Source organism: Prionailurus bengalensis, chromosome A2 (assembly GCF_016509475.1).
Source record: "Prionailurus bengalensis isolate Pbe53 chromosome A2, Fcat_Pben_1.1_paternal_pri, whole genome shotgun sequence".
In the NCBI taxonomy this organism is placed as follows: domain Eukaryota; kingdom Metazoa; phylum Chordata; class Mammalia; order Carnivora; family Felidae; genus Prionailurus; species Prionailurus bengalensis.
This window is the reverse complement of record NC_057348.1, coordinates 161,024,916-161,045,026: the sequence shown is the minus strand read 5'-3', so window position 1 is coordinate 161,045,026 and position 20,111 is coordinate 161,024,916.

The window sequence follows — 20,111 nt, the reverse complement described above, 5'->3', positions numbered from 1 at the left end:
GGACCTGGGATCTGGCAGAGATGCATAGATGAGATGTTCCAAAGATTTCTCTGCCTTTTTCATGCTTCTCTGTTCAGTTTCAGTCTTCAGGGTGTGAAACCTAGCAGGGCATGTTAGCTAGGAACATAAACACGTCTCTTTCCTGTCAAGATGCTTAATTACAGCAATACATTATGACACAATTAGCCAGCCTGGTCTGTCGGAAAGGCTCAGAAACAAGAATGATTGTTTCGAATGGGAGTTTCCAAGCTAATTTGTCAGAGAATTTGGGGAAGTGATGATGGGTAAAGTTTATCAGAGGCAGCAATTAAAAGCTGCCTCTGGATGCATCTCAGATGGGAGAATATTTAAAATCAGCATAGATACTGGACTGTTATCCTTCCGTTTCTGGAAGCAATTATAACAAAAACCATCATAATACTGTCTTTATGTTCCCTATTGCAAGAAAGTGATAACTGAAAATTATGAAGAAAGGGACAGCATAACGTAAAGTAGCAAAATATGAAAACCCTGGGGCACCTGGGTGGCTCAGTCGGTGAAGTGTCTGACTTCGGCTTGGGGAGAGGCAGAGAGAGGGGGGACAGAGGATCCAAAGCGGGCTGTGCACTGACAGCGGTGAGTCTGATGCGGGGCTTGAACTCAGAACCGTGAGATCATGACCTGAGCTGAAGTCAGACACTCAACTGACTGAGCCGCCCAGGTGTCCCATGCTTTGTTTTTTCATAGAAGGATCACATAATCACTTCTTTTAAGTATTTTGCACAAGAAAAAGAAAAATGTTTGCTTCCTTTTCTGAGCTATAACTGGTTATATTTTCTTTTTTGTTTCAGCTGTCAAGAAAAAAACGACAGTAGATTTAATAATCAGTCATAGCAGATATCCTATTCCCTATACCAGCGTCGCCTTGAGCGGGCTCCGTGAAAGTGAGCCCCACTCTGTGCTGACATACAATTGGGGATTCCTGGATACCACATTTCACCATACGTATTCATATACAAAAGGCTCAGAGAAGTCTGTAGAAAACAAGCCTATGTCACGTCAGTCCAACTTTCTCCCAGTTTATTTGAGGAGAAGACCCTTTTCCCCTCATAGAACATCTATGAACTCTTCTTGGTATTGGTGGTGCATAAAGTGTGTATATTTTTTATTGTGATAAAACGTACACCTAACATAAAATTTACCATCTTAACCATCTTAAGTGTCCCCTTTAGTGGCATTAAGTACCTTAGCGTTGTGCAACTACCTTCACCATTCATCTCCCGAACATTTTTCCATTTTCCCAAACTTTCTGTAACTAGTAACTACTGACGTCCCTTACCCCCAGCTACCGGCGGCCACCATTTCACTTCCACAGAATGTACTTTGGGGACACACACATCCAAATGACTGATACATTTGTTGGCCTCTTTCAATGTGGTTTTGATTTAGAATTTTGACTTCAATCATCTTTGTAGATTTTTCCTGTTTTATTAGCTACCTCAAACTCTCTAACTCCTCTTAAAGGCAAATAGCTTGTATATGTTAAGCAAATATTTCATAATTAGAGATTTACCACGTAGGCTCGCATAGTAAGACTCTGAGAAAAGAAGCTTAGTAAGGAATTTGAAATACAACACCCCACACGTTCGTGTAACAATGAATAATATATATATTAACATCAACAACATTTATATTAACAGTGGATAATATAATCTCAGGATTCCAAGGGAACTTCTGTGCTCCAGTGACACGGAAACATTGTAGTTAACCATGAACATGTTCTATTATGATCTTGACTTTGCACATGCTGTATCTTATTCTTGGAATGCCACCTTCATTTTCTCATATGAGCGAGGTAACTATTCATTTCTCTTTTCATGTTTGTGAATAACTCTATTTAAACCACCCTTATCCCACAATTCCCATGACTACAATTATTTGTCCATACGACTGTGTCCCCGACTACATTCTGAAACCAAGAAGGGCAGAGAATGTTCTATTTATCTCTCTTATAGCTAGCAGATGACAGATGCTTAATAAATGCTTGTTAAATGAAACAGTCTCTCCCAACCGTCCGTCCAATGCTGGAATCGTTTCCAGGACATTCCTGCATAGAGGTGTCTTTTCTATGGGTGAACACTTCTACATATCAGAAAGCCAGGCCACATGAGACAATCCATGACTCTATGGAGAATTCTGGATGTTCAAAATATAAAGAATGATCTATCTTAAAATAAGTACAAATACTATTAGAATTGCAAACATATGAACGCTCAAGTTTTTATTCTCTTTGTCTACTACTTTATTCCCAGGACCTAGAACAGTCCTTGACACACAACAGGCAGTCAGTAAATATTTCATATTTTATATTAAAATCAGAAATGAGATAGCCCATTATAACTTTTATTTAACTCTTTAATAATGTTTTAGGGAAGCGGTGCCTGGGTGGTTCAGTCAGTTAAGCGTCCGACTTCAGCTCAGGTCATGATCTCACGGCTTGTGGGTTCGAGCCCCACATCGGGCTCTGTGCTGACAGCTTAGAGCCTGGAGCCTGCTTCGGATTCTGTGTCTCCCTCTCTCTCTGTCCCTCCCCCACTCACTCTCTCTCTCTCTCTCTCTCAAAAGTAAATAAACATTAAAAAAATCATGTTTTAGTGAATGCATAAAACAATAAAAGGGAACGTCAGAGTGATTAGACAAGAAGAAGCAAATTATCATTATTGTAATTGATATAATTTTATATCTAGAAAATCCGAGACAGATGACTGATACACCATTCAAAATTAGAAAGTTTAGTAAGCTTGCTTGTTACAAAATTAGTGTCTCAAAAAAAGATAATAGCTTCTATTCTTTAAAAAAAAAGCCAATTAGTAAACAGAAATTAAAAAAATAGAAATAAAAAATCTTCCTTGCACTAGCAGCAAAAATCTACACTATCTGGAAATAATCTTCTAAACATGAAGGACCTATACGGAGCAAATAACAAAGATGATAGAATAATTAAATATTTGCAACTAAATTAAGCTGGCTCTCTAACTTACACCCTATACCCACACAAATTTCATCCTCATTAAGGAGGTAAATGTACGTGATGAAACCAGCGAAAGCCCAGAAGGAAATACGTATACATGTTTATCAGACGTTACCAGATCTTGATGAAAGGAAGACTTTTCTAAGCATGTAAGATTTTCCCCACAAGAAGAAAGACCAGTGGATTTGATTACATGAAAATGAAAAACTTTTATATACCAAAAAGCACCTTAAGCCAAACTAAAGGTAAATGAAGAACCAGGGAAAATGTTTCCAATGTAAGTGACACAGGAGTTAAGTCTTGATTACATAACACACTCATGCAAACTGGGAATAGGTAAACACTCCAGTAAGAGGACAATAAAAACTTGACTAAGTCACAAATGGTTACAAGACATAACAGTGGTCACAGTCTAATGAAAACCTCTCCAACCTCATTAGGAATCAAAAGATATGCACATTAAAACAATGAGATGCCATTCCTTCCTAGAAAATTTATGAATCAGAAAGAGTAATGCCCAGGGCTGGTGACAGTGACGATGGTGATGTTGATTTTTAATTAATTTAAAAAGAGTCGGTGTGAGAATGTTAACATTTGAAAATCCTAGGTTAAGCAAAGATAAACGAGTTTTGTTATTGATGCAGTTCTACATACTGATGTGAATTTTAAAGTTTATTTATTTTGGGGGGGGAGGGGCAGAGAGAGAGAGAGAAGAGAGAGAATCCCAAGTGGGCTCCCCTCTGACAGCTCAGAGCCTGTTGAGGGACTCGATCTCACGAACTGTGAGATCATGACCTGCGCCGAAATCAAGAGTCGGGTGCTTCACCAACTGAGCCACCCAGGCATCCCTTAAATTTTCAGGGGGAAGTGAGAGTATGCAATGGTTCCCAAACTTATTTGGGCATCGAATACCACTTTTGCAGAACATCTCTGAAGATTTTCCTTTTTGGAGATTGGACGGAGGGAGGAAAGTACCAGAAAGCTGGATAATCTGGGAACACTTACATCAGTATGACTTTTCTTTGGAGGAGTCGGCGCTCTGCAAAATCATCTGTCTTCACGCTTTCGCACGGTCATTAACGTGTTTTTGTTTTCCCCTTTGTCTTCTAGTTAATGTTCCTTTGGCAAAATTCGGTTTCTCAATCAGCTAAGGGAAACGGGAATTTTTCGGTGCCCATGCTAAGAAAGCTAAAGGAACAGAAGGCTCTAGAATCAAAACTCGCAAATGCTAATGTGCGTATGAACTACCTGGGAGGAGGCTCACTCTCGCAGAGATTGTTGACCTAGAGGATCATGGGGGGAGGAAGAAACTGCATTTTTAAGAGCAGATGAAGGAACCTTGGCCCTGTAAGCTGGGATTAAGCATGATGGTAACAGTCACTGTCTCGTGGAGAATTAGGAAGAGTGAGCCGGGCTGTGATGGAGTGGCCGAGAAAGCCAGCCGAGGCGGGAGAAAATGGCTTTTACGTAGAATCAGTGCCTGCTGAGGCATACCGGAGCTTGATACAAGAGGAAAAATCAGTAATACTAGTCTTGGATGTATGCATGTGTTCATAAATTTTAATCCCAGTGTAGTTAACATACAGTGTTAAATTAGTTTCACGCGTACGCTGTAGTGACTCCACAATTCCACATACTACTCAGCGCTCATCAAAATAAGTGTCCTCTTGGGGCGCCTGGGTGGCGCAGTCGGTTAAGCGTCCGACTTCGGCCAGGTCACGATCTCATGGTCCGTGAGTTCGAGCCCCGCGTCGGGCTCTGGCCTGATGGCTCAGAGCCTGGAGCCTGCTTCCGATTCTGTGTCTCCCTCTCTCTGCCCCTCCCCCTCCCCCGTTCATGCTCTGTCTCTCTCTGTCCCAAAAAAAAAAAAAAGTGTCCTCTTATTCCCCATCACCTCTTTCACCCATCTCCCCGCCTACCTCCCCTCTGATAACCACCAGTTTGTTCTCTAGAGTTAAGAGTCTGTCTTTCGGTTCGTCTCTCCCCGCTCCCCGTATTTATTTGTTTTGTTTCTTAAGTTCCACCCATGAATGAAATCATATGGTATTTGTCTTTCTCTGATTGGCTTATTTTGCTTAGCATTATACTCTCTAGATTCATCCATGTTGTTGCAAATGGCAAGATTTCATTCTTTTCTATGGCTGAATAATATTCCTGGGCGTGTGTGTGTGTGTGTGCGCGCGCGCGCGTGTGTGTGTGTGTTTGTACATAGGTATATCACATCTTTTTTTAACTAGTCTCCACACCTAGCATGGAGCCTAACCCATGGGCTCGTTTACCAACATGGAACTCGTGATCCTGAGATCAAGAGCTGAGCTGAGCTCAAGAGTTGGATGCATAATTGACTGAGTCACCCACGTGTCCCATTATACCACATCTAATCTTTATCCATTCATCTATGGATGGACACTTAGACTGCTTCTAAGCTATTGTGGCTTATTGTGGCTATTGTGATAATAGTGCAATAAACAGAGGGGTGCATAAATCCCTTTGACTTCGTGTTTTTGTATTTTGGGGGTATATACCCAGTAGTGCAATTACCAGATCATAGGGTAGTTCTAGTTTTAATTTTTTTGACGAACCTCTATCCTGTTTGCCACAGCGGCTGCACCAGTTTGCTTTCCCACCAACAGTGCACAAGGGTGCCTTTTACTCCACATCCTTGCTAATGTTTGTTTCTTATGGTTTTGATTTTAGCTATTCAATATCTCATTGTGATTTTGCTTTGCATTTCCCTGATGATCAGTGATACCGAGCATCTTTTCATGTGTCTGTTGGCTTTGGATGTCTTCCTTGGAGAAATGTCTGTGTCTTCCCATTTTTTTTTTTTTTGCATTTATTTATTTCTGAGAGACAGAGAGAGATAGAGCACGAGCAGGAGAAGGGCAGAGAGAGAGACACACACAGAATCTGAAGCAGGCTCCAGGCTCCGAGCTGTCAGCACAGAGCCCGATGCAGGGCTCGAACTCACAAACCACAAGATCATGTCCCGAGCCGAAGTTGGACGCTTAATCAACTGAGCTACCCAGTCACAACTCACATGTAGGTTCTTAATTCACTTTGAGTTTTTTTGTGTGTATGCTGTAAGAAAGTTGTCTGGTTTCCTTCTTTTGCATGTTGCTGTCCAGTTTTCTTAACACCATTGTTGAAGAGATTGTCTTTTTCCCATTGGATATTCTTGCGTCCTTTGTTGAAGACTAATTTGCCATATAATTGTGGGTTTATTTCTGGGTTTTCTATTCTATTCCATTTGTGTTTATTCTATGTGTCTATTTTTATGCCAGTACTATCCTTTTAAAATTACTACCACTTTGTAATATAATGTGAATTCTGGAATTGTGATACTTCTCGTTTTGTTTTTCTGTTTCAAGATTGCTTTGACCGTTTGGGGTCTTTCATGGTTCCATACAAATTTTAGGATTCTTTGTTCTAGTTCTGTGAAAAATGCTGTTGGTATTTTGATAGGGATCGCATTAAATCTGTAGATCGCCTTGGGGAGTATAGAAATTTTACCAATATTGGTTCTTTCAACCTGTGAGTATAGAATGTCTTTCATTTTTTTGTGAGATCTTGAGTTTCTTTCATCAGTGTTTTCATCAGTGTTTACCTTTTTGGTTACGTTTACTCCTAGGTATCTTACTGTTTGTGGTGCAGTTATAAATGGAATTGTTTTTTTAAATTTTTATTTATTTTTGAGACCATGCAAGAGACAGAGTGCAAGCAGCAGAGGGGCAGAGGGAGACACAGAATCCGAAGTGGGCTCCAGGCTCCGAGCTGCCAGCCCAGAGCCCGACGCGGGGCTCGAACTCATGAACTGTGAGATCATGACCTGAGCCAAAGTTGGACGCTTAACCGACTGAGCCACTCAGGCGCCCCTGGAATTGTTTTCTTTTTTTTTTTTTTCAAGGTTTTTTATTTATTTTTGGGACAGAGAGAGACAGAGCATGAACGGGGGAGGGGCAGAGAGAGAGGGAGACACAGAGTCGGAAACAGGCTCCAGGCTCCGAGCCATCAGCCCAGAGCCTGACGCGGGGCTCGAACTCACGGACCGCGAGATCGTGACCTGGCTGAAGTCGGACGCTTAACCGACTGCGCCACCCAGGCGCCCCTGGAATTGTTTTCTTAATTTCACTCTGTTGCTTCGTTGTTAGAGGATAGAAATGCACTGGGTTTCTGTGCATTGATTTTGTATCCTGTGACTTCACTGAATTCACTTGTCAGTTCTAGGAGATTTTTGGTGGAGTCTTTCAGGTTTTCTATAGATAGTATTAAGTCATCTGCAAATAGTGAGAGTTTTATCTCTTCCTTACCAACGTGGATGCCTTTTATTTCTTTATGTTGTCTGATAGCTGTGGCTAGGACTTCCAGGACCATGTTGAATACAAGTGGCGAGAGTGGACATCCTTGTCTTGTTCCTGACCTTGGGGGAAAGGCTCTTAGTGTCTCCCCATTGAGTATGATGTTGGCTGTGGGTTTTTCATAGGTGGCCTTTATTATGTTGAGGTCTGTTCCCTCTAGACCTACTTTGCAGAGGGTTTTTATCACGAATGGATGTTGTACTTTGTCAAATGCTTTTTCTGCATCTGTTGAAAATGATCACATGATTCTTATCCTTTTTCTTATTGATGTGGGTCCTGTGTTTAAAATTTCATTTTTCTCATTGTAGATTTTTTTGCACTAAAATATTACTTATTTCCATTACTGGGTCTTTTGCCTCCCCGCAGCCCCCTTCATATTTGGGGTACCAGGGTGAGTGCCTAGTCCTGACACGGGGATTTCTGATTCTTTCCTTCTTGGAAATTTTCTTCAATAGTTTCTTCAATAGTTCTTCAATAGTTTGCTTGCGTCACATTGGTTTGCTTCACTGGAGGTGAATGCCCCTACATATCCTTTCCGTCTCTTTAAAATGAATGCGTGAGCATTTCTGGTTTTATCGCGGTTACTTGGAGAAGCACAAGAAGTTCTGCTCAGCAACCTCTGGGAACTCAGCCTGCGTCCATCAGGCTCCAAAGCACTTCTCTCCGCTTGATTGACTGTCTTCTCCCCGGAAGAGGCTGGGTCAGGCTCTTGACGTTCATGTCCATTTCTGCCACTGTCTTACCTCTCCTTGTAGGAGACACCTCAGCTTTTCAGCTTGTGAGTGCCACTTTCTCTATAATCACCACCACGTTGACTGATAATTCACTAGGTGCCTGGCAGGCCTTTTCAGAGAGGTGTTTGCCGTACCCACCACGACCTTGAGTATTGACAGAGGGAGAAAGTGAACATATGGGTGGAGCATACAGTGCAAGGAATCTGTTGGTCAGCTCCTGCCAGTTAGCCTCACATAACCATGGGCGATGTGCCTCCAGTATATTCCCACGTGATTTCTAATTGTTTGTTAAATTTGCATATTCGATTATGTCATCATCTCCATGCACAACAATGGCTCAATGATTCAAAAGGGCTTCAAATGGAAATGCAAATATTGATAGCTGCGAATAACAACATAAACGTGAATAGTGAACGTGCAACCACGGAATGTGTATCTGTGTGAACTGGGAAAAAGGTGTCTGTGCGTGGGATGATTCTCGGAACCAAATAAGAAAGAAGTGCAGGTGGGAAATGCAACACGAGATATCAAAATGCGCGATTTTATTGGACCATTTGCCACCTTCTCCCCGTCAATGTTCTTCCAAAACTTTTCCAGTAGTAACACAAAGTGGTTCATGTGTTCATGCCATTTTCTAACAAAGCATGGTGACCACCTAATCAACTAAGTTTTTATTTTCACTCCCCAAAGGACATAATTATGCTTTGCAGCACGAACTAAATGAATTTCATTACTAAAGGTGGATGGAGAAGGGAACAAAACTAATTGACTTCGTTCGAAGTCACGCTCTTTTGTAGCTAGTGTATTATTATTATTTTTTTTAATGTTTATTTATTTTTGAGAGAGAGCGACGGAGCGTGAGCGGGGTAGGGGCAGAGAGAGAGGGAGACACAGAATCCGAGACAGGCTCCAGGCTCTGAGCTGTCAGCACAGAGCCTGACGCGGGGCTTGAACTCACAGACCGGGAGATCACGACCTGAGCCGAAGTGGGGCGCTGAACCGACTGAACCACCCAGGCATCTTATTAATTAACACAGCCGTGTACGAGCTTGTTGGACCAGCTATTCAAATGAACGCCACCAAGGTCAGTGCTCAGGGAACAAGCAATAACGAGCTATTGGCCGAAGTCCTGTGCCGGGTGAGTCTGCAGGACGTCACATAACTCATGTGGCATAAAATATGAAAGAGCACATCAGCAGTTTTGCTTGGTGGTCGGACAAATTTGCTGTGTATAAAATATGAGTCAGGGCTGAATAAAAGGCATAGGGCAGAAGCATTTGATGGTGCTTTATTCCGCTTATCATTGAAAACTCACGGCACAGAAAAAGAAGTTTTAAAAATTGCATTGTTGGCTATTTTGTGAATGACATAGACCCGACAGTGTGACTGGGGCGGTGCTGATGCAGAGCATCTACACATGAGCCGAAAGAGACTGCGCCCAGGTGCCACCCACAGACATCAGCTGGAGGTCAGTGATAAGCCTCTGGTCTTTGGTACTGAAGAAAGGAAATTTTATTTTATTTTATTTCAAAAATTTTTAATGCTATTTTTGAGAGACGGAGTGCGAGGCGGGAGGGGCAGAGAGAAGGAGACACAGAATCCGTAGCGGGCTCTAAGCTGTCAGCACAGAGCCCGACACGGGGCTCGAACTCAACAGGCTGTAGGTCACGTCCTGAGCTGAGGTCGGCCGCTTAACCGAGCCACCCAGGCGCCCTGTATTTTATTTTATTTTTTAAATGTTTATTTTTGAGAAGAGGGCAAGAGCAAGGGGGGGAGGGGCAGAGAGGGGCGGTGTGTGTGTGTGTGTGTGTGTGTGTGTGTGGGAACGTCCTTATGTAGGTTTTAAAATAAGGGCAAAGGCAAAAACTTTCCTTCAAGCATGATACACTCATAACAGTACGCACTGTATCTCCTGGTTCAAGTTGTCAGCTCAAGTGGTGAATCTGGAAGACGGACTCGGCATGTTGCAAAGCCTGGATCCATCCCACTAGGACTGAAATGGTATTGTTTGTGGTGACTTTAGACGCTGTGGGGATATCTAAATTCGAGAATGGTTCTAACCGACCAGATGGGTGAGGTTGAGTCTTCCCGATCGCTTGTTTTCTTGGCCAGAAAAGGAAACCCAGGACGTATTATGAAGATATTTAAATAGTATGTGCAAATGCTAAATAAATAAAAGAAATGCGCTCCAGAGTGGATACAGTGAAAGGGCAGATTGAAACTTTATTCCTTGTTCCCTCCTAGCTTTTGAGGGTGAGATGCTCCTTAATTTCACATTAATGCAGCACAGAAAGTAATCCTGAGTGAAAAAAAAATTCTGATTTCTGAGCCCTTTTTTAATCTGCATATCCCAAACGACTTTGACTGTATCAGTGTCAACATCCTAGTTGTGATGTCGTATGAGGGTTTTGCAAGATGTTACTTTTGGGGGGAAACTGGGATACAGGGTTCATGGGATCTCTCCTTCTTTGCTACAAGGGTACTTGAATCTACAGTTCCTCCAAATTTTAAAAAGCTCAATTAAAAAATTAACAGGGGCGCCTGGGTGGTGCCGTCGGTCGAGCGTCCGACTCGATCTCAGCTCAGGTCATGATCTCGAAGTTCGTGGGTTTGGGCCCCACATCGGGTTCTGCGCTGATGGCGTGAAGCCTGCTTGGGATTCTGTCTCTCCTTCTCTCTGCCCCTCCCCAGCTTGTGCCCTCTCTCTCTCTCAAAATAAATAAACTTAAAAAAATTAACAAATAAGAAAACAAATAACAATGCTGTGATGGATAGCCTTGTATCTAAATCTTTATGCAGTTCTAAGAGGGCTTCCTTAGGATAAACTCCAGAAAGTGTTATTGCTGGATCCAATGGGATCAGAATGTGGCACCTGTGTTCATGAGGGATATTGGCCGATAACTTTCTCTTTTTCATCATGATAAGCGAACTCTTGAATCCCCATCACCTATTACATCTACCCCCACCCCCCACCCTCTGGTTTGTTCTCTAGAAGCAAGGGTCTGTTTCTTGATTTGTATCTCTCTCTCTCTTTCCCCTTTTGCTTGTTTTTGTTGTTGTTGTCTGTTTTTGGTTTCTTAAATCCCATATATGAGTGAAATCATATGGTATTTTTCTTTCTCTGACTGATTTCACTTAGCATTATACTCTGAGGTCCATCCGTGTCGTTGCAAATGGCAAGATTTCATTCTTTTTTTCATGGCTGAGTGATATTTTTTTTGCAATATACACCACATCTCTACCCATCTAGGGATGGACATTTGGGCTGCTTTCATAGTTTGGCTACTGTAAATAATTCTGTGATAAGCAGAGGGGGGCACATGTATCCCTTTGAATTAGTGTTTTTGTATTTTTGGGTAAATAGTGTGATTACTGGATCATAGTAGTTCTATTTTTTTTTTTTTAAGTAATCTCTCCACCCAACATGGGTCTCAGACTCATGACCTCGAGATCAAAAGCCCCATGCTCTACTGACTGAGCCAACCAAGTGCCCCAGGGTAGTTCTATATTTAATTTTTTGAGGACCCTCCAACTGAACCACGCAGGTGCTCCTGTCATTGTGGTGTTGATTTGCATTTCCCTGATGATGAGTGATGTTGAGCATCTTTTCATGTGTCTGCTGGCCATCTGTGTGTCTTTTTTGCAGAAGTGTCTGTTTGTGTCTTCAGTCCATTTTAAAAATGGATTTTTTTTAAGTTTATGAATTTGAGAGTGCACACGTGCATGCAAGGGGCAGAGAGAGAGGGAGAGAGAATCCCAAGAGGCTCTGCCCTGCCAGTTCACAGCCCAATGCAGGGCTTGATCTCACGAACCACAAGACCATGACCTGAGCTGAAGTCAAGAGTCAGATGCTTAACTGACTGAGCCACCCAGGCGTCCCAGATTATTTGGTTTTTGTTGCTGTTGTTGTTTTTGTTTTGTTTTTGTTTGTTTGTTTTGGTATTGAGTTGTATCAGTTCTTTATGTATTTTGGATACTAACCCTTTATTGGATATATCATTTGCAAATATCTTCTCCCATTCAGTTGGTTGCCTTTTAGTTTTGTTGTTTCCCTTGCTGTGCAGAAGCTTTTTATTTTGATGTAGTCCCAATAGTTTACTTTTGCTTTTATTTCCCTTGCTGGAAAGGTGTTGTTATGGCTAATGTTAGAGAAATTATTGCCTGTGTTCTCTTCAAGGATTTTTATGGTTTCAGGCCTCACATTTAGGTTCTTAATCCATTTTGAGTTTCTTTTTGTGTGTGGTGAAAAAAAGTGGTCCAGTTTCCTTCTTTTGCATGCTGCTGTCCAGTTTTCCCAACACCGTTATTAAAGAGATTGCCTTTTTCCCATTGGATATTCTTGCGTTCTTTGTCGAAGATCAATTGACCATATAATTGGGTTTATTTCTGGGTTTTCTATTCTATTCCATTGATCTATGTGTCTATTTTTATGCCAGTACCATACTTTGAAAATTACTACCACTTTGTAAAATAACATAAACTCGAATTGTGATGCCTCTGGTTTTCTTTTTCTTTTTTTAAGATTGCTTTGGCTATTTGGGCTCCATACAAATTTTAGGATTCTTTGTTCTAGTTCTGTGAAAAATGCTGTCGGTATTTTGATAGGGACTGCGTTAAATCTGCAGATCGCTTTGGGTAGTACAGACATTTTGACGGTATTGGTTCTTCCAACCTGTGAGTATGGAATGTCTTTCTATTCCTTTGTGTCCTCTTGAGTTTCCTTCATCAGTGTTGTATAGTTTTCAGAGTATAGCTCTTTCACCTCTTTGGTTAAGTTTATTCCTAGGTGTCTTACTATTTGTGGTGCAGTTGTAAATGGAATTGATTTCTTAATTTCACTTTCTGTTGCTTCGTTGTTAGCGTACAGAAATGCACTGGGTTTCTGTGCATTGATTTTGTATCCTGTGACTTCACTGAATTCATTTGTCAGTTCTGGCAGTTTTTCTGGTGGAGTCTTTCAGGTTTTCTATAAATAGTATTAAGTCATCTGCAAAGAGTGAGAGTGTTACCTCTTCCTTACCAACGTGGATGCCTTTTATTTATGTTGTCTGATAGCTGTGGCTAGGACTTCCAGGACCATGTTGAATACAAGTGGCGAGAGTGGGCATCCTTGTCTCGTTCCTGACCTTGGGGGAAAGGCTCTTAGTGTCTCCCCATTGAGTATGATGTTGGCTGTGGATTTTTCATAGGTGGCCTTTATTATGTTGAGGTCTGTTCCCTCTAGACCTACTTTGCAGAGGGTTTTTATCACGAATGGATGTTGTACTTTGTCAAATGCTTTTTCTGCATCTATTGAAATGATCGTATGGTTTTTATCCCTTCTCTCATTCACGTGATATATCATATTGATTGTTTTGTAAATATCAAACCACCCTTGCAACCCAGGAATAAATCTCATTTGACGGTGAATGATTTTTTTTAATGCGTTGTTGGATTCAGTTTGCTAATATTTTGTTGAGGCTTTTTGCGTCTTTATTCATGAGAGATATTGGCCTATATAGTTCTCTTTGGTCTATGATTTTCTTATAAGCTGTCAAGTTTTGGTATTAGTGTTGTGCTGACCTCATTTAAAAAAAGACAGGTGAGCTGCATAATGTAATTAGATTATAGGGGTGCCTTGTTAGCTAAGTCAGTTGGGCATCCGACTCTTGATTTCAGTTCAGGTCATGATCCCAGGCTCACAGGATCGCCTAGCATGTTGCCTACTTATAAGATTCCGTCTCTTTCTTTCCCTCTGCCCCTCCCCCACTCTGTCTGTCTCTCTAAAATTAAAAAAAAAAAAGATAATCAGATTGTATCAATGTCAGTTTCCTGGTTGTTATATTACATTATGGTTATGCAAGAATATACCATTGAGAGAAACTCAGCGAGGGTGCACAGAACTTCTATTGTATCTTACAACTACACATGAATTTATAACTAGCTCAAAAAGTTTAAAAAACTTTAAAAGTTAAAAAAAATTTCAGCATCTTTTGATGAAAAACCTAAACATAAGTAAAATTCAGGCTTCTTGGCCTTTAAGCAAACTGCTTTATTCTGATAAAGAGCATTGGCAGAAATCAAAAAGACCCCTGCAGCAAAACCGAATAGTTACAGGCATAATATTAAAAGTATCTCCTTGAAAATCAGAATCAAGGTAAGGATTTCACTATCATCATTTTGGTTCAACATTGTGCTAATGGGCCTACCAAGACCAGTAAAACAGGAAAAAGAAATAAAATCTTTAAGAATCATAGAGGAAGAACAAAGCTGTCATTATGATCAAGTGATATTATTGTGTATGCATAAAATTTAAGAATATTTACAGAGAAATGTTTTGCATAAGGGAGTTAATGAGTTGTTTCAGGAAAATTTCTCCTTGCTTCTTCCTTCTGCCAACTTGATTCATAATTGGCTTGCAGGTGTAAGAGTGCCACTCATCATACAGCAACATGAGATGGAGGGAACTTATAAAGCGGGAAATTAAACTAGACAAGAATCGTGACCTCATCCTTCAAGACCTTTAGGGTCTCCATCAAAAATCCAGCCATCACCTTGTCCTCCTCTGAGTAAATATGGATTATTATTTAAGATTCAAAATTATTATTTTTAAAAAAAAATTTTTTTTAACGTTTTTATTTTATTTTTGGGACAGAGAGAGACAGAGCATGAACAGGGGAGGGGCAGAGAGAGAGGGAGACACAGAATCGGAAACAGGCTCCAGGCTCTGAGCCATCAGCCCAGAGCCTGACGCGGGGCTCGAACTCACGGACCGAGAGATCGTGACCTGGCTGAAGTCGGACGCTTAACTGACTGCGCCACCCAGGTGCCCCAAGATTCAAAATTATTTTAATTTTTTTTAATGTTTACTTATTTTTGAGAGAGAGAGACAGAGAGAGAGAGTGAGTGGGGGAGGGGCAGAGAGAGAGGGAGGCACAGAATCTGAAGCAGGCTCCAAGCTCTGAGCTTTCAGCACAGAGCCTGACGTGGGGCTTGAACCCACAAACCATGAGATCATGACCTGAGCCGAAGTCAGATGTTTAACTGACTGAGCCACCCAGGCACCCCTCAAAATTATTTTCTATTTAATTTTGTCACTTTCAATCTTTAATTGTTAGCGTTGTAACGATATTCAGTACGATCGTGAAGTTCACATGTATGCATGCTCAAATGCATTACAAAGCGTCCATGCTTCTTGTAGATGGATGTGCCTCCGAACGAACTTAGCCTCCATTTATGACATTGTTTCTCTGGGAAAACACATTGTGAATTTCAAACACTGCTTTGGAACGCAACCCGTGGGTAGGCCAGAGACCTTGGTGGAGACGAGGTTCTGCGGCTTCCAGAATTGACCACCTCTGAGACTCTGTCTCTTAGACCTCATGAATAGCAAATGCAGAGGGCTTAAGCTCTCTGGTGCTTTGTTGCTTTGTTTCTGAAATTTCTTCAAGTAATGGCTATCCAAGGATTCATGGGGCCGCTTTAAAATAGTAGCCCCCCAATTCCTGGCCTCCATACCTGTGAATGTGACCTTATTTGGAAATAGGGTCTTTGCAAATGTAATAAATTAAGGATCTCGAGATGAGATTATCCTGGATTATCGGAGTGGGCTTGAGATCCAACATGAAGCATCATAAGAGACACAAAGAGGGGAGACACCCAGAGAGAAGAGGAAAAGGCCATGTGGAATGAAGACAGAGCATGGACAGAGGCAGTCACAAGTCAGGAAAGGCCAGGAACCACCAGAAACTGGAAGAGGCAAGAAGGAGTCTCCCCCTAGATCTTTTAAAGGGAAGATGGTCTTGCTGACCTTGGATTTGGACTTCTGGTTTCCAGCCTATGAGATGAGTTTCTGTTGCTTTAAGTCATCATGTGTATGGCCATTTGCTTTGGCCGACAGACCAGAAAGTGAATACAATGGACTTCGTCATCTTCTCATACAGTTTATCGCTTTATCCCTTTCATGCCCAGACCCAGGGCTGCCACGTGCCGTAGCCTTGACTCTGTTGACACAGCCCTGACGGAGGGTCACGTACCAGCCATTGAGTTATATGCGTCTTCTGATTTAATCCTTGTAGCAAACCTGGCATCTGGTTATTACGCCCGCTTAGAAATACGGTAACTAAGGTTCTGAGAGATGAAGTCGCGTGCCAAGGACACACAAGTAATAACACTAACTACCATTCACTGAGCACCTACTGTGTGCCAGACATCGCACTAAGCTTTGCAGACATAAACTCATTTAAGTCTCCAGCAGCTGTCTGAGGCAGGTGTCATTTGTTCGTTCCCGCAACAAATTTTTATGGTGTGCCTACCACCCGCCAGGCACTGTCCTGGATGCTGGGGCCACAGCTGAGAACCAGACAGTGACCCTCCCTCACTTCCACTAAGCTGAAACGGTGCACCAATAAGGGAGGCAAATATTCTGCTTCATGGGGCCGAGAGCTACAGAGAAAAATGAAAGGAGAGAGGGAATACTGGGTTGGGATGGGCAGTGCAGGGAGTTATAGTTGTTTTTTTTTTTTTAATGTTTATTTACTTTTGAGAGAGAGAGAGAGAGCACAAGCCAGGGAGGGACAGAGAGCCAGGGAGCCACAGAATGTGAAGCAGGCTCCAGGCTCCAAGCTGTCAGCACAGAGCCCAGTGCGGGGCTTGAACCCACGAACCGCGAGATCACGACCTGAGCTGAAGCTGGACACTTAACCGACTGAGCCACCCAGGCGCCCCAGGGAGTTAAAGTTTTCAGGAGTCTGGTCAGGAAAGGCCTCATGGAAAAGGAGAGGCACAGCCTGAGCCGCGTTCTCTGGGGTGAGGCATCCAAGCTCAACTCTGTTTTGCATGAGAGGATTTTGAGGCTCTGGGAGGTGAAGCGACCTGCCCAGGACCATGCAGCTCTTCATAATAAAGGGACAGCAGCGTGGAAGTAATTATTTCTAATCACTACGATAACTCTGCCAAACAAATATTACGTTTATATTATATGAATTTTATATTGCATTTATAGATATTATAAAATGGATTATTAGTATAGACGAAGACTTTGTGTCTTTGGCGAAAATGACTGCCACGCTTCCTAGTGGTGCAGATCAATGCCTGCTGACTGCCACCTCCTGGCGAAGGTCTGACACGAGAGTGGACCCCCCGAGCGCCAAAGGTACCCAGACTATCAATTTCAGAGAGAGAGGATGTCATCTGGAGCTGCAGAAGCATCATAAAACTCCCTTTCTCCCATCCAAAGACATTGCTAGTTAAAGCGCAGCTGCGAGCGGATAAACAATCTATTTCCTTTTCTCTAAATCCTCTTGGGTCCCACTAATTTTATTGATCTTTCGGGGGTGGGGTAGGTGTGGCTTAAAATTTTCTCCTATCGTTTTACATAAAATTTTATCCTCTCATCCTTCCCTAAGGAATCCTGTCACTTTCACAAACGCTGTCTCCATTCTGTGTGAAGTGAGTATTGAATTTTCAATACATTTTTAAAAAAATCTTGCAGCTAGGAATGTATTCGGCCAGTACGCGTGCCTCACGCTGTGGGAGTCTGCCATCTAGTGGCGCGATGACGCAATTACTTTTCCCTTGCAATTCAATGTTTGGTAGAGAATCGCGGGATGTTTCTCTGCGTTTCGAGACAGAGAACATGATCAGTCCGAACTGTACAAATCATCACACCTTTCTTATTAAAAAAAAAAATACAACTTCGGGCAGGCATCCCACATGCCCCGAAAACGAGGCTGTAGGAGAATTAACAGTTACAGAACAGGATTCCTGGTGTTAGGAAACCTCTGATGATTAGGTGGCCCACGCCTTTCAAGAAACACCTAAATGCACGACTGAGAGGGGCTGAGGGTCTGGTGGGTTTCAGCCACAGAAAGCGCCGTAATTCTTAGTTTCAAATTCCTTCTGGTTAAAGTACACACGGTGTTTCTCAGGTCGTACAGGTCCAGGGGGTAAAAATGGGGTCTCATTAGGAGTAAAAAAAAAAAAAAAGTGTCTGCTGGTCTCCCCGTCATTCTCGTGGGGTTCCCTCTTCTCGCTTCACCCCCTCCACACCCCAACTAGGACTGAGAGCTCTCGGGAGGTGGTCTTTCCCGTGCTCCTGCGCAAGGGCCCCTCTGTGGTCCTGTGGGCTTCAGAGCCAGACGACCCGGGGTTGACTCCGGCGAGGTAATCCATGCTCCGCGACTGGGTTTCCTCATTTGTCACTGAGTTGTGCGGATCACACGAGTGAAGTGTTTATTTAGCACAGTGCCTGCCACCCCCAAGCGCCGTGCACGGGTTTGCTGTTGGGATTCTGCCCCCAGGTGGCACCTGCCGTTTTCTTCCTCTCTGGCTCTGATGCCGCGTCCAGACCCTGCAGGGCTGTCGTTGGGCTCCGAGGCCTCGGCTGCCGGGAGGCTCGTTGGACGTGGACCGTTGCGTGGCGCCATCTATCTGGAACACCAGACTGTGTCTTTGTTTGGAAAGTGAGGCTTCCAAGATGGAAGTCGTTAAGAATCTCAAAATGAAAGCCTCCTGGAGGTGGTGTGAACAAACTCCAGAAGCAGCCGGGACCGCCTGAAGCCGGAAGAAGCAAGGAAGGAGCCTCCCCTTGTGCCTTTGGAGGGGGCGTGGCCCTGTTGATGCCTTGATTTCAGACTTCCAGCCTCCAGAAATGTGACAGAACCCCTTTTTGTTTTTCTTCAGCCACCAAGTTGGTGGTTAATTTGTTACGGCAGCTGCAAGAAACTCATACGAGAGCTTCCTGGGTTTAATAAGGCACCGTGACAAAGGTCCTTAAAACTGCTCTTTGCGTAGATTCGCAGCAGGTCAGTGTCAGCTGTGCGTCCTTCTTGGGGCCAGTTAGCATGGCGGGGAACAGCTTGTCTGACGGACTAGGATGGACACCCGGCTCTGATTCGCCAGCTGGGTTACTTTGGGGACGTCGGGCAACACCTGTAGGTCTTGGTTTCCTTACGACTAAAATAGGGTACTAAGAGTTACTATCCCCTGGGGCCATGGTAAGGTAGAGATGAGAGAGGTAGGCATTCCATACAGTACAAGGCCTTACAGCCAGAGCTCCCAACATGGCCGATCAAGTGTGGGAGCCGGCTCATTCCCAGAAGCCTCCTGGGTTCCATATGCAATAAAGTCATGGAGGTCTTGCCTTCCAGTCCTCCAGACTTGCCTAAAACCCAGAGGTGAGCACGGTTCAGACCCAAACCAGTATTTCCATGGTGTAAACAAAGTGCATTTGTGGTGACAAGTTATAGGTCATTCAGAAATCCGAGTTGTGTCCAGCAGATTGCTTCGTTGGGGTCGGGGACCCGAGTTGCAGCCCCAGCTTCATGGCTAACTTCTTGCTTGGCTTTAGTCAATCAGGGCTTATGCACCTGCAAAATGGTGTCATTGGACTTGAGCTCCAAGGCTTCCTTCCACTCTGAGACCCTCTTGCTCCAGGAGGAAGCCAAGGGTCCAGCCTAGCTGATGAACCAGAAGGCCTTTCAAGCAAGGAACGTAAAGCTGATGCTGAAGGCAATCTTAGCTGCCCTTGACACCCATTCTGAGTCCAAACTCCAGACGACAGCTGGCTACTAACTGGCTAATCATCTGCCTGCATATTTAACAGATGGCCAGTGAATTGCATCTTGAGATTGCTCCAAATGGCAGGCAGGTAAGTGCACAGAGGAGCGATTCTGCCGTGAATAGGAACGGAACATTCTTCTGTGCCACCCACGATGCCGCCCCCGAACCTGGTGTCTCTTAGGCTTCAATAAATAAAATATGAGCACAATGCAAGGAGCAGGCATGTTGGGGTGGTTTAGGCATCAGCCTTGGGGTGTAGTCGAATGAGCTGGAATACTTGTACGAGGCAGGGAGGTTAAATGCTGGCCCTGTTCCTGTGCTATTCTGGGAAGCAACGTAACATCTCTGAGCCTCAGCTCCTCATCTGTTCAATGGAACGCCAACGCCAACGCCCACATGTATCGGTTAGGATTATTTTGCTTACAAGAAACAAAACCTGACTCAAACTGGTGAACAAGGAAATGTAGC